We start from the raw sequence: 13618 nt of genomic DNA on the forward strand, positions 1-13618 counted from the left end.
GGGAGGAGGTTGCTAAGGCTATAGAGAACAACATCCATCAAGATAGCTTTCAAGAAATTGTCCTCCACCATCCGGTGTCTCAGGATTGGGAAGAAGTGCATCTATCAGCCCTGTGTATAGTGGGGATGTTCAGAGTTGGAGAACCAATAACTTCAAAGACATCCTCAATTTTTTTGACCACTGTCAGGTTTTGGTCTGCATTGCTGCAAATACATTTCCAGTGAGAGTTGGAAGCTGCCAAGGGTGCCCTTTGTCACAAATTCTGTTCATTACCTTCATGAACAGAATTTCCAGACCTAACCAAGGTGTTGAGGAGGTCTGTTTGATGGCTTCAGCATGGCATCTCTGCTTTTTGCAGATTTTGTGGTTCTGAGGGCTTCATCAAGCAACTTCCATCAACTTTCACTGGAGTAATTCACAGCCGATTGAAGCAGCTGGTATGAAAATCAGCACCTCCAAATCTAAGGCCAGGGTCCTTTGTCGGAAAAGGGTGGAGTGGTCTCTCCAGGTCAAGGAAGAGATTCTGCCCTAAGTGGAGGAATTCAAGAGTCTTGGGGTCTTGTTCAGGAGTGAGGAAAGAAAGGTGTGGGAAATCGAAGAAGATTGATCCTGTGTCTGCAATGATGTGGACATTGTATCGAACTGTCATGGTAATGAAAGAACTGAGGTAAAAGGCAAAACTTTAGAATTACTAACCGATTTACACCTATGGTCACAACCTGTGGGTCTTGTCAGACAGAACAAGATTGCAGCTATTATTGGCCGAAATATGTCTCTTCTACAGGGTGTCTCGGCTTAGCGATAGGGTAAGATAATTGATCATCTGGGCTTGGCTTACAGCCAAGCCTCTGCAGCACCTCATCAAGAGGAATCAGATGTGGTGGATCGAGTATCTCCTTTAGATTTTACCGGGATGCCTCCCTGGTAAAGGTGGTTTCTGAAATTTTCATTGTAGGTGCATGTTCACTTTGAGAAAGATATTCTAAAAAGAAAAATCCAGAAATTACAATTTCACAATGCATGTTTTTTTAATGATTTATTTGTGTGATACAGCTCCAAATATGTATTTGAACACCTATCCATCAGCGAGAATTCTGACCCTCAAAGACGTGTTAGTCCGCATTTAAAAGTCCACCTCCACTCCATGTATTATCCTGAATCAGATGCACCTGTGTGAAGTTGTTAGCTGCATAAAGACACCTGTCCACCCCATACAACCAGTAAGACTCAAACTTGTAACATGGCCAAGATCAAAGAGCTGTCCAAAGACACCAGAGACAACTCCAACACTGCTGGAAAGGGCTACGGAGAAATTGTCAAGCAGCTTGGTGTAAAAAGATCAACTGTTGGAGCAATCATTAGAAAATGTAAGAAGCTAAACATGACAATCAATCTTAATCAGAGTGGAGCCCCATGCCAGATATCACCCCATGGGGTATCAATGATCCTTGCGGACGACCTCAGTGAGGAACCAAACGGCGAAGCAGGAACCAGACCGAGGCAAGCAACTGCTCCGGACGAGAACCTCCCACGCCGTGGTTGCGAGACGACCAGGGACTGGTCGCCACCGAGGCTTGGTCAGGAGGCAGCCGTGGATTGGTCACCAACGACGCCAGGTCATGAAGTGGCTGGGAGCCATCAGGAGCGAAGAGGATGATGGAGAGAAGGACCATAGCCATGACCGCCACCATCACCATCACAGCCATCCCGAAGTCTCTTCAGCTCCGTAGTGGCTCAACAGAACTTCCCAGCTCCTGTCGGCGTCGAGACAGGGGCGTGGGACGGCCGTGGGCCGGTCGCCGCTGGTAATCCTGGACAGGAACGTGAAGCGGCTGGGGAACCATCGCCACCTCCTGGACAGGAATGTGAGAAGGCGGCGGCAGCACCACCTCCTCCTGGACAGCAGCGTGAGAAGGCGGAGCCAGCGCAACCATCGCCACCTTTTCCTGGACAGCAACATGAGAAGGCGTGGGCGTGGCGCGGTGGCGGAGCTGTTTCCACGGCGACGTGAACGAGAGTTGGCAGAGAGTCAGTCGAAACTGACACATGGGCGTGTCTCGGGAGCGGGTCAGTTCCAGCATGAGTCCGTAACGAATCCGTCAAAACTGCGACGTGGATGTGTCGAGGTGGCGGACCCGTTCCCACTGCAACATGGAATGAGTGAACAACTTTATAATCATGGTTTTGAAAAGAAGAATTGGTGGGACAAGTATGAATTTATTTGGGATTTTTCTCGAATCCTGTCCCAGGGGGCCTCCTCCTGGGTAGACATGCCCGGAACACCTCACCAGAGGTATAGCCTAAACAGATGCCCAATCCAATGGCTCCTCTTCATGTGGAGGAGCAGCAGCTCTACTCTGAGCTTCTCACATAGAGTGAAGAAAATAAGTATTTGAACACCCTGCTATATTGCAAGTTCTCCCACATAGAAATCACGGAGGGGTCTGAAATTTTCATCATAGGTGCATGTCCACTGTGAGAGACTGTGAAAGAGATAATCTAAAAAAAAAACTCCAGGAATCTCCAGGAAGTATGGATGAGTCATGCATTTTTCAGGGAAAGGACTGCCTGCAGGGTCTTCTGGAGAAATTTTAATCATAGTTGCATGTCCACTGTGAGAGAGATAATCTAAAAAGAAAAATCCAGAAATCACAATGTATGATTATTTTTTTTTCGCGATTTATTTGTGTGATACAGTTGCAAATAAGTATTTGAACACCTGAGAAGATGTTAATATTTGGTACAGTAGCCTTTGTTTGCAATTACAGAGGTCAAACATTTCCTGTACTTGTTCACCAGGTTTGCACACACTGCAGGAGGGATTTTGGCTCACTCCTCCACACAGATATTCTCTAGATCAGAGAGGTTTCTGGGCTATCGCTGAGAAACACAGATTTTCACCTCCCTCCAAAGATTTTCTTTTGGGTTTAGGTCTGGAGACTGGCTAGGCCACGCCAGAGAACATTGATATGTTTCTTACAGAGCCACTCCTTGGTTTTCCTGGCTGTGTGCTTCGGGTCATTGTCATGTTGAAAGACCCAGCCACGACCCATCTTCAATGCTCTGACTGAGGGAAAGAGGTTGTTACGACTGACTAACGATAGCCAAACGCGTGCAACACTCGGCGAACGTTAGTAAAACATTCCACAAACGTTCTTGGATGTTCTGCATCTTTTAAAATTAAACGTTGATGAATGCTGGTCTTGGTGAGAACTTTTGTGCATGTTCAAAACTCTTTTTCTGGAGCGGCGTTCTCCGCCGATCGTTGACGTTCACTAGCGTTCAAACAACACTCTTCTGGCGCTATCCCGGCGACCATGGGCGACTACCACCGTTTCCTCAAACGCTATAGAACACTGACCAGAATGTCATGGTGTGACGGGGCCATAAGGCTCATTGAGACCCCACGAGGTGATATCTTGCATGAGGCTCCACTCCAATTGAGATTGACCGTCATGTTTGGCTTCTTCCATTTTCTAATGATTGCTCCAACAGTGGACCTTTTTTCACCAAGCTGCTTAGCAATTTCTCCGTAGCCCTTTCCAGCCATGTGGAGTTGTACAGTTTTGTCTCTGGTGTCTTTGGACAGCTCTTTGGTCTTGAACATGTTACAAGTTTGTGTCTTCCTGATTGTACGGGGTGGACAGGTGTCTTTATGCAGCTAACGACCCTACATAGGTGCATCTGATTCAGGATAATACATGGAGTGGAGGTGGACTTTTAAAGACTAACAGGTCTTTGAGGGTCAGAATTATAGCTGATAGACAGCTGTTCAAATACATATTTGAAGCTGTATCACATAAATCGTTAAAAAATCCTACATCCTAGGTTTTTCTTTTTAGATTATGTCTCACAGTGGACATGTACCTCCAATGAAAATTTCAGACCCCTCCATGATTTCTCAGTGGGAGAACTTGCAATATAGCAGGGTGTCCAAATACTCATTTTCTTCACTGTAGGTCAAAGGTAGAGGTGGAAGGCAAAACAAAAGGCATATGATGACATGTACCCCGGGTTGGACACTAAAGAAGGAGAAAAGGATTTCTACAGGTTGGCAGGGTCATCCAATACTTATTTTCTTCACGATATGAACAAGACTCTCACTCTTATCTCTAACGGAAAGCCAAATACCCTGTGTTCAAAACTCATTTTAACCCTGTGTCTGTGATCTTGTCCTTCATCACAATGCACTACTTGTGGCCATAGGTCAGGGAGGGAGCGAGATTGAATTCTGTGCTGGAGTAGAATTACAGTATTTCATTGCCTTCCAGAGTGGGGGTAGTGTTTGGGTTATTGTAACAACATGCTCAGTGTGTTTTGGTATATCCAACGATATGTGAGTGAGACATGATTGTGCAGGCTTGTGCAGAGGGACAATGAGAAGTTGAAAAGGACAATGTGCAGGAGTGAATGAGAAGTTGCCGTGCAGCGGGAGGCACAAGGAAGCGCCCGGCCGGGGCGTCTCCTCTGGCCGCCACGCGGAGGTCCCGGGTAGATGGCCAAGCGGGTTCCCACAAACGGGTTGGTGTACTCGGACCTACCAGGCGAAGACGCTCGGGTGCTGGAAACGCGGGGAAGTGAAACAAACCGGCCGGGATTTAAGATCGGGCGAAGATATTTGTAATCGAGGACGTCATAGAGCCTACCCGGATCGGACTGGCTTGGTCCTCCGGCAGTCGGTCTACCTTGCGTCGGTTCCGGCGTCAGATGCAAGGTAGTTCGGGGAAAAACGGTCAGTCAGGTGCAGGTGTCAGGTGCAGCAGCGGTAGTTGGGACGTCGGGCGAAGAGAGCAGGTGAGCGGGCAGGCAGGAGTCGGTACATGGGAGATCGATCAAGGCAGGCAGAAGTGTGAAAGGAGTCAGGCTTACGGGGTCGGTCGGAGAACAGGCGAAGGTCGGTACACACGGGTTGACAATCAGGGATACGAGAGTGCTGGAACGGGACATGAACCTCAACGATCTGGTGGAGGACCAGTCATCATCGGGGTCCTATATATACAGGGGATAATCAGCCCGCATGAGGCGCATGTGCGTGCCTCCCAATTAGCGCGAGCGCGCGGGCACCCGCATAGCCCGGGCTGGAGCGGCACCCAGGGCTTTTCTGGTGATGAGGGCCATAGCAGCATAGGGCAGGGGTCGGCAACCTCTTTTCTTTAGTGCTCCCCGAGTGGCTCCCTGGAGCTTTTTCAAAAATGTATGAAAATGGAAAAAGATGGGGGAGAAAAATATACTTTTTGTTTTAATATGGTTTATGTGGGAGGACAGACATGACATAACATTCTTAACGATTTCCAATGCTGTAAGAATGTGTACAATAAATATTAAATTTCAACATTTCTGACAACGTCACAGCCTGCGACAATTTTCTATCAGCAGGCTGGAATGCTAGGCAAGTGGCTGTTGTAAACAAAATGCCGTCTGTGTGATGGGCTACGGACTCCAAGGGAAAAAAGAGAAAAATAACTGAGGAGAACAGAGGATTCAACGTTTCTTGGACCGAATTATTTGCATTCATTGCCAATGTAGAAGGATTGCCTGAATGTTTGCTTTGTAGAAAGAAGTTGTAAAATAACAAAAAGAGTCATGTGAACAGACATTTCCAGGGAATGCATGCTACATTTGCAGTGGAGTACCCAGTTGGGAAAGAGAGAAAAAGAGCAATTTCATGACTTCTGGAGAAATTAGAGGAGCGCAAAAATTAATTTAAGAAGTGAATTGCATCTCCAAACTCCACTATTGCTGCATGTTTTGTTGCAACCCAGGAGATAATAAAGCGTGGAAAAGCTTTCACAGATGGAAGGAACTGACCAGTGACGTTATATTATACCCCGTTTAGTGCCCAGATAAGGGGCACGTTATGCATGTTCTTTTTTGTTGTTGTTTTTTTCGAATCCTCAAATAAACATGACATTAAAAAAGTCAGATTTCTTTATTGCAGTTCTTTAATTTCAAACATAATTCATTAATATTGTAATGAAGTTAAACTTGAGCCGCCATCACACAACAGAGCAGTCAAGTTGTGCCTTGTTCTCTACAGAATACACTGCAGGGAAAATAAACATTTAATCATGAATGCTCATTATGTATTTGTAGCCAACTTAGTCATATTAATGTCCTGGGTCATCCCTGGGGTCTCTTTCCGGTGGGAGATGCCCAGAACACCTCACCAGGGAGGCGTCCAGGAGACATCTGAATCAGCCACCTCATCTTGCTCCTCTCAATCCGGAGGAGCTGCAGCTCGACACTGAGCCCCTCCTGGATGACCAAGCTTATCACCCTATCTCTAAGAGAGAGCCCCTACCCTGCGGAGGAAACTCATTTTGGCCGCTTGTATCTCAGACCTTGTTGTTTCGGTCATGACCCATAGCTCTTGCCCATAGATGAGGGTAGGAACGTAGATTGACTGGTAAATTGAGAACGTCGCCATTCGATTTCTCTCCTTCTTTATCACAATGGACTGATACAAAGTCTGCATCACTGCAGACACTGCACCAATCCGTCAATGGATCTCCTGCTCCATTCTTTCCTCACTTGTGAACAAGACCCAAAATACTTGAACTCCTCCACTTGGGGCAGGATCTCATCCCCGACCCAGAGAGGGCACGCCACCCTTTTCTAACTGAGGATCATGGTCTCAGATTTGGATATGCTGATTTACCCCTCCACTCGGGTAATTGCCAACAAACAGGATCTGAGCCGGGGAGCAGTGAGTATACCCACATCTGCTCAGCGTTTCTCACCGTGGGCAACTCCAGAGAGGAACACAGTCCAACCCCTCTCAAGAGGAGCGGTGCCAGAGCCCAAGCAGTGCATAGATGCAAGTCTGACTATATCTAGTCGGACGTTCTTGACCTCACGCATCAACTCGGGCTCCTTCCCTGCCAAAGAGGTGACATTCCATGTCCCTAGAGCTAGTTTCTGTAGCCGGAGATCGGATTGCCAAGCCTTTGGCCAACGCCCAGCTCACATCCCACCCAACACCTATGACCCTCTCACAGGTGGTGAGCCCATGGGAAGGGAGACCCGTGTTACCCTCTTGGACTGTGCTCAGCCAAACCCCAAGGGTGGAGGCCCGGCCACCAGGCGTTCACCTTCGAGCCCCACCTCCAGGCCTGGCTCCAGAGGAAGGCCCCAGTGACCCGCGTCCGGGCAAGGCAAACCAAGATACAATTTTTGTACTCGTCATAGGGGTTTTTGGAGCCGTATTTTGTCTGGTCCCTCACCTAGGACCTTTTTGCCATGGGTGATCCTACCAGGGGCATAAAGCCCCACAAAACTTAGCTCCTAGGATCATCGGGACACACAAACCCCTCCAACATGATAAGGTGACAGCTCGAGGAGGGGTGACTGCTCGAGGAGGGGGTGAAGGCTTGTTTTTTTTCACACAGTGTCACGAACGGGGCACGAGGGTGGACCCAAATGCACGACTCCAGAGACAAACAGACAGTGCAGAGGAAACCTTTATTCAGTCCAAGGTCTAGGATCAGGCAGACAGTCCAAACAATCAGAAGTAAGAGTACGGCAGGCTTACGAGGGTGGTCAGTGGACAGGCGTGGGTCGGTGCACGGAGAGCAGAAGTCAGGCAAACGGGAGTGCGGGAACGAGGCAACAAGGATGACGATCTAGCGGAGGACAAGTCGTCCCCCAAGTCCTATATATACTCGGCGTCATCAACTGTAACACGGTGCAGGTGTGCTCTGACTAATTGGCTGGCCAAGCCCAGCCTGGGCAGGAAGCCCGGAGCATGACAGTAACCCCCCTCAACGGCCGGTTCTGGACGGCCCAGGAGCATCAGGGTGAGCCGCGTGAAAGTCCCTGATGAGGGAGCGGTCCACAACGAAGCGGGAGGGGATCCAGGAGCGCTCCTCCGGGCCATATCCCTCCCAGTCAACCAGGTACTGGACCCCCCTTCCTCTGCGGCGGGAAAACAGCAACCGGCGCACAGTATACACCGGCTCACCGTCGACCATGCAGGGGGGGGGGGGTGCTTGACCGGAGGAGCCAGCGACAAAGTGCGATTCGGGCGAAGTCTGCTGACGTGGAACGTAGGGTGCACCCTCATCGACCTGGCCAGTTTGAGCGAGACAGCGACCAGGTTAATGATCTTGGAAATCGGGAACGGGCCAACGAACCTGGGAGCAAGTTTGCGGGATTCCGTCCGCAGCGGGAGATCTTTGGTGGAGAGCCACACTCGCTGTCCCACTCTGAGCTCTGGTGCAGCCCTTCTCTTGCGATCCGCTGCGGCCTTGTAGGCGCTGCTCATGCGCAGCAGTGTCCTCCGAGCTGCTTCCCAGGTCCGTTTGCAGAGTCGCACCACGGCCAGGGCCGACGGGACCGCGGAGTCTGTGACCAGTGGAGGAAACAGGGACGGAGGATAGCCATGCACGACATGGAGTGGAGCCATACCTGTTGAGGCGGAGGGTAGAGAATTGTGGGCATACTCCACCCACTTGATGTGCTGGCTCCACGTGCTCTGGTCCCTGGATGCCAGACATCGAAGACCGGTCTCTAATTCCTGATTCATCCTCTCAGTCTGGCCATTAGACTCCGGGTGATGACCCGATGTCCGACTAGCTGAAGCGCCGATGAGGTTGCAGAACTCCTTCCAGAAACGGGAGCTGAATTGCGGACCCCTGTCCGAAACGATGTCCTGGGGTAGCCCGTGGTAACGGATGACCTCGTCTAACACCAGCTGTGCTGTCTGCTTGGCCTACGGGATCTTCGGAAGCGGCACGAAGTGGACCATCTTGGAGAAACGGTGCACTACGGACAGCACCACTGTGTTCCCTTGTGAAGGCGGCAGGCCGGTGATGAAGTCCAGTGCGAGGTGTGACCACGGACGAAAGGGGATGGACAGGGGTTGCAACTCACCAACAGGCTGTAGGCGGGAAGTCATATTGGCAGCACACACCGGGCAGGCGTTGACGAACTCCCTTACGTCCTTGCTGAGGTTAGGCCACCAGAACCTTTGTTCGACCACTGAACGGGTCTTCGCCATACCCGGGTGGCAGACCGTCTTGTTGGTATGGGCCCAGTTGATGACGTCTCCCCGCAGAGATGGAATGACGAAAAGGCGGCCCGACGGACAATCCGCGGGCGGCGGCGTCTCTCCCAGGGCCTCCTTCACCCGCGACTCGACCGCCCAGGTGAAGCCGGACACGAAGCACGCCGCTGGCAGGATAGTAGCGGCTTCTGAATCCGGGCGCTCTCCCTCGTGGATTCGCGAGAGTGCATCCGGCTTGCCGTTCTTGGAGCCTGGGCGGAAGGACACCGTAAAGCGGAAGCGGGTGAAAAACAGGGCCCACCTGGCCTGACGGGCGTTCAACCTCTTATGGTCCGTGAAGACAACGAACGGTACTTGCGAGCCCTACAGCCAGTGCCGCCACTCCTCCACTCCGCCACTCGTAGTTCCTCTCTCTTCCTAGACAGGAACACGCACGGGTGGATCCTTCCGTCCCTGTGACTCCTCTGCGACAAGACTGCTCCGATTCCTGAATTAGATGCATCCACCTCCACCGGCAGGTCCCGGACCACGCGAAGGTGGTGTGTGGCGAGGTGAGCGAATGCAGAGGAGCGGCCACGGAACTAAAGTTCCTTTTGAACTTCCTATAGAAATTGGCAAATCCCAAAAACCTCTGTACGTCCCTCCTGTTGGTGGGGGTAGGCCACCGCAGCACCGCGTCGACCTTCCCGGGGTCCATCCGTATCTCTCCCTCAGCCAGGACGAAGCCCAGGAAGGACACGGATGCCCGATGGAACTCACACTTATCCATATTCACGTACAATTGGTGCTGCTGCAGACGCCGGAGCACCTCTCTGACTTGTTGAATGTGAGAGGTTAGGTCTGCTGAAAAGATGAGAATATCATCCAGGTATACAAAGACAGATCTATTCAGAAACTCCCGAAGCACGTCGTTAATGAAGTTTTGAAAGACGGCCGGGGCGTTTCTCAGTCCAAAAGGCATCACAAGATACTCATAGTGCCCTGTGGGGGTGTTGAACGCCGTCTTCCACTCATCCCCTTCCCGAATCCGCACCAGATGGTAAGCGCTGCGCAAGTCGAGCTTGGTGAAGATCCGAGCTCCCTGAAGGAGTTCGAATGCTGTAGCAATCAGCGGCAAAGGGTACCTGCTCTTGACTGTGATGTCGTTCAGTCCTCAGTAGTCGACGCAGGGTCGCAGCGTGGAAATGAGTCCGGCTGCCAGCGAGTCCTCGATGTAGTCCCTCATGGCTTGATGCTCTGGTCCTGTTAACGAGAACTGTTTCCCTCTGGGAGGAGAGGTGCCTGGCAGGGGTTCAACCGCGCAGTCGTATGACCGATGTGGCGGCAGAGACTTTGCCTTAGATTCAGAGAAGACCTCCCGTAGGTCATGGTTGCAGGAGGGCACCGTGGTCAGCTCCGGGGCGGTACTAGGTTCTGTTAGCCGAACCGACGCGACTTGAATACCCTTGTCTTCCTGGACAGCGAAAAAGCGACTGAGACAGTCCTCTCCCCAAGTCTTGATCTGACCTGTGGTCCAATCTATGTGCGTGTTATGTTCTTTGAGCCACGGGCTGCCCAGGATGATGTCGCTACTACGTGCGTTGAAGACATGAAAGCTAATACGCTCCGAGTGAGCATCCGGAAAGCTCATACGTAGCGTCTGAGTGCGATGTGTAACCCGACAAAGGAACTTGCCGTTGGCGGCATAGGCGTGACAAAGCCGTTGCGTGGGGAAAGTTGCTGCCCCCAGCTCCTCGACCACGCGGGGATTTATCAGGTTTGCGTCCAACCCGGAATCTATGAAAGCCGTCACAGTGCATGAACGGGAGTCCGTTCCCAAGGTGAGGTGAAGAAGGGACCTCCCTGACCCCGCCGCGGTATACCGCACATTCACCGGAGTAGAGATCCTGATGTCAGAGTGCTCTGGTTGAATCGGGCAGCGGGGGATCAAGTGTCCCAAACGCCCGCAGTAAAAACAGCGCCCCTCCCGTCGCCGGCGCACACGCTCCTCCACTGGCCCGTCGAGACCCTCCACCTGAGTGGAACCTCGTCCATGAACGGCAGTCTCCGAGTTACGACTCCACTCGGCAGTGGCCCACGCCTCCGCCCTCCCCGTCATGTGGGAGATGACGAAGGCGATACGGGAGCGGTCCGTGGGAAAAGCGACCGCTTGCAGTTCAAAATGGAGATCGCACTGAACGAGGAAAGGCTTGACATTCCCCGAGTCGCCTGAGAATCGTTCCGGTCGGGAGAGCGGGGTAACGCCGCTAAAGGGGAGCTCCGTGGAGAACGGTGCGGGCGGAAACGGTGGTACCGGTGGAGTGGCCACCATTGGCGTGGCAACCACGCTAGCCTGGGAGGTTAGCCACGGCTCCAGCCGGGTGCAGATCTCATGGAGCCTCTTGTTGGTTACCTGGAGAGCAGCCTCTTGCTTGACCAGGCGCTTGCCCTGAACTTGCAGCGCACGGCGGATGGCTTCGGAGTTGGCTGGGTCCATGTTTTGGCTAGATCGTTCTGTCACGAACGGGGCACGAGGGTGGACCCAAATGCACGACTCAAGAGACAAGCAGACAGTGCAGAGGAAACCTTTATTCGGTCCAAGGTCTAGGATCAGGCAGACAGTCCAAACAATCAGAAGTAATAGTACGGCAGGCTCACGAGGGTGGTCACTGGACAGGCGTGGGTCGGTGCACGGAGAGCAGAAGTCAGGCAAACAGGAGTGCGGGAACGAGGCAACAAGGACGGCGATCTAGCGGAGGACAAGTCGTCCCCCAAGTCCTATATATACTGGGCGTCATCAACTGTAACACGGTGCAGGTGTGCTCTGACTAATTGGCTGGCCAAGCCCAGCCTGGGCAGGAAGCCCTGAGCATGACACAAAGTTGGCCAAATAAAGCTGATTCTGATTCTGCTCTACTACAGTAACACACAGCTACACTGCCATAAATGTTATCCTGGAATGCATGCGAAGCTGCTCCAGGTTTATGCACCCATTATCGAAGCTGTACAGCAACTGCACCTGCATGGTCTGAAGTTGGATCCTATGCAGTTTCCAGCTGGTCCACCAAGCGGTGGTAGTCCCATTTATATGACCAAGGATTATGGTGGAGGATGGCTCCTGCAGCTTCAACTAAGTATAATTTCAGCTGTGTGGTGATTTTCTTTTGTGACCAATAATTTGCCTGTGCATAACATTCAAACCTGTGCAGGAATTGCCTCCATGGTGTGGTGCCGTCAGATTGGCCTGGTCGCAACATGGGGATCCTTTCATTTGGATCATCCTCTTCTTTAGTATCGGAAAGGGGTTGGCGAGGAGAGTGGCTCTTAGCTAGCATTGGGTGGAGCTGAGGGTGAAGAGGTTTCTACAGCTCCACTCTCACTATTCTCCTGAGCCTTCAAAAATGCTGGTGTGCTATTTACATTACCTCCCATATAGTCAGAGAAGGATGGGTTTGAGTCTGTCTTTTGCATTAATTGAGTAGGGGTTGCACAATCGTGTGTGCTTTATGACAGCAGTTTTGATATACACTATCAGCAAAAGGTTTAGAGGGGGAAAACTCCGGCGTAGTGAGCACTTCCTCTCCATCAACAAATGTTAGCACAAGTTACATCACAAATGATTGGGTGATAATGTTCACAATTCGCCACAGTTCAGTTTTGCTTAGTTTCTTTAATGCATTTGACACAACCAGGACAGTTGTTTATCAATATAAAAGAGTTAGGAGGATTAGCTTCGAGTCCAATATATTCGCAGGGATTGCGAGTAGCAGCTGTCATGAGTTAGTTTAGCTTTGGGCTAATAAAGTAGGTATGTTACGTTCACTGCTTTTGCTCGAGATACACGACGCTCACAACTCCTTAGACAACATGCGAAGAAGCGTTGAACTGTGAACCGTTCCTGCTACGGTCACCTGACCATGGTCGGGACACGCAGAGGGAGACACCTTCTTCTGGCCGAGGTTATCCTCCTCGGAGCTAACTCCCTTCTCTAGTTGCACAGATGAGCTGGATGATGGGAACAATAATGGCACGAAGCACTGATTTGCTGCTCAAATGGCTTTATTGGCGCCTCCATGTCATGTCCTATACACTACTCTTCCCCAATCGCCATCTTCTCACGGCTCCTGTGAGCACTCATTTTCTCCTTCTCACTGTCCCCCTGCACACACCTGTGCAGTCCCATCTCACTCACACATCGACACACACGCCCACACATATTGAGCTTGTTGTCACAATGCCCATAATGCTGCTTTTGACTGTCGTGATATTTCATTGACAGTTAACAGATGAGCAGTGCTAAGTTTTAGTGCATTTAGTGAATGCTCCCACAGAGTTTTGGAAGATTTTTCATGAATTTGAAATCTCAATTTACAGACCTACCGATTTTTATTGTAATTCAAATGAAGCAGGAATGTAAACAATGCTCTTCTCTGTGGTGCATCAAATTTACAAGACATTGTTTTTTTTTTCTTTTTAGGATCTTTTGTATCTTCAGACCAAGGAGTCATTGACTTGTAAATAAAGGATGGCAATCCTGTTGTAGAAATATACAAAACACATACAGTCGGTCCTCCTGTTGATCTGCAAAGAGAGAAAAAGTCCAATAATGTTTCCATGGCAACTGAGAGGAAGCAC

At 50.8% G+C, this 13618-nt stretch overlaps 1 long non-coding RNA gene across 2 annotated transcripts in view; it reads left to right on the forward strand.

Annotated features, from left to right (window-relative positions):
* Nucleotides 1-13618, forward strand: part of LOC133512246 (uncharacterized) — an 82291-nt gene that overhangs the window by 33090 nt on the left and 35583 nt on the right. The gene's annotated exons all lie outside the window — the stretch shown is intronic.

Source organism: Syngnathoides biaculeatus, chromosome 14 (genome assembly GCF_019802595.1).
Source record: "Syngnathoides biaculeatus isolate LvHL_M chromosome 14, ASM1980259v1, whole genome shotgun sequence".
Taxonomy (NCBI): Eukaryota; Metazoa; Chordata; class Actinopteri; order Syngnathiformes; family Syngnathidae; genus Syngnathoides; species Syngnathoides biaculeatus.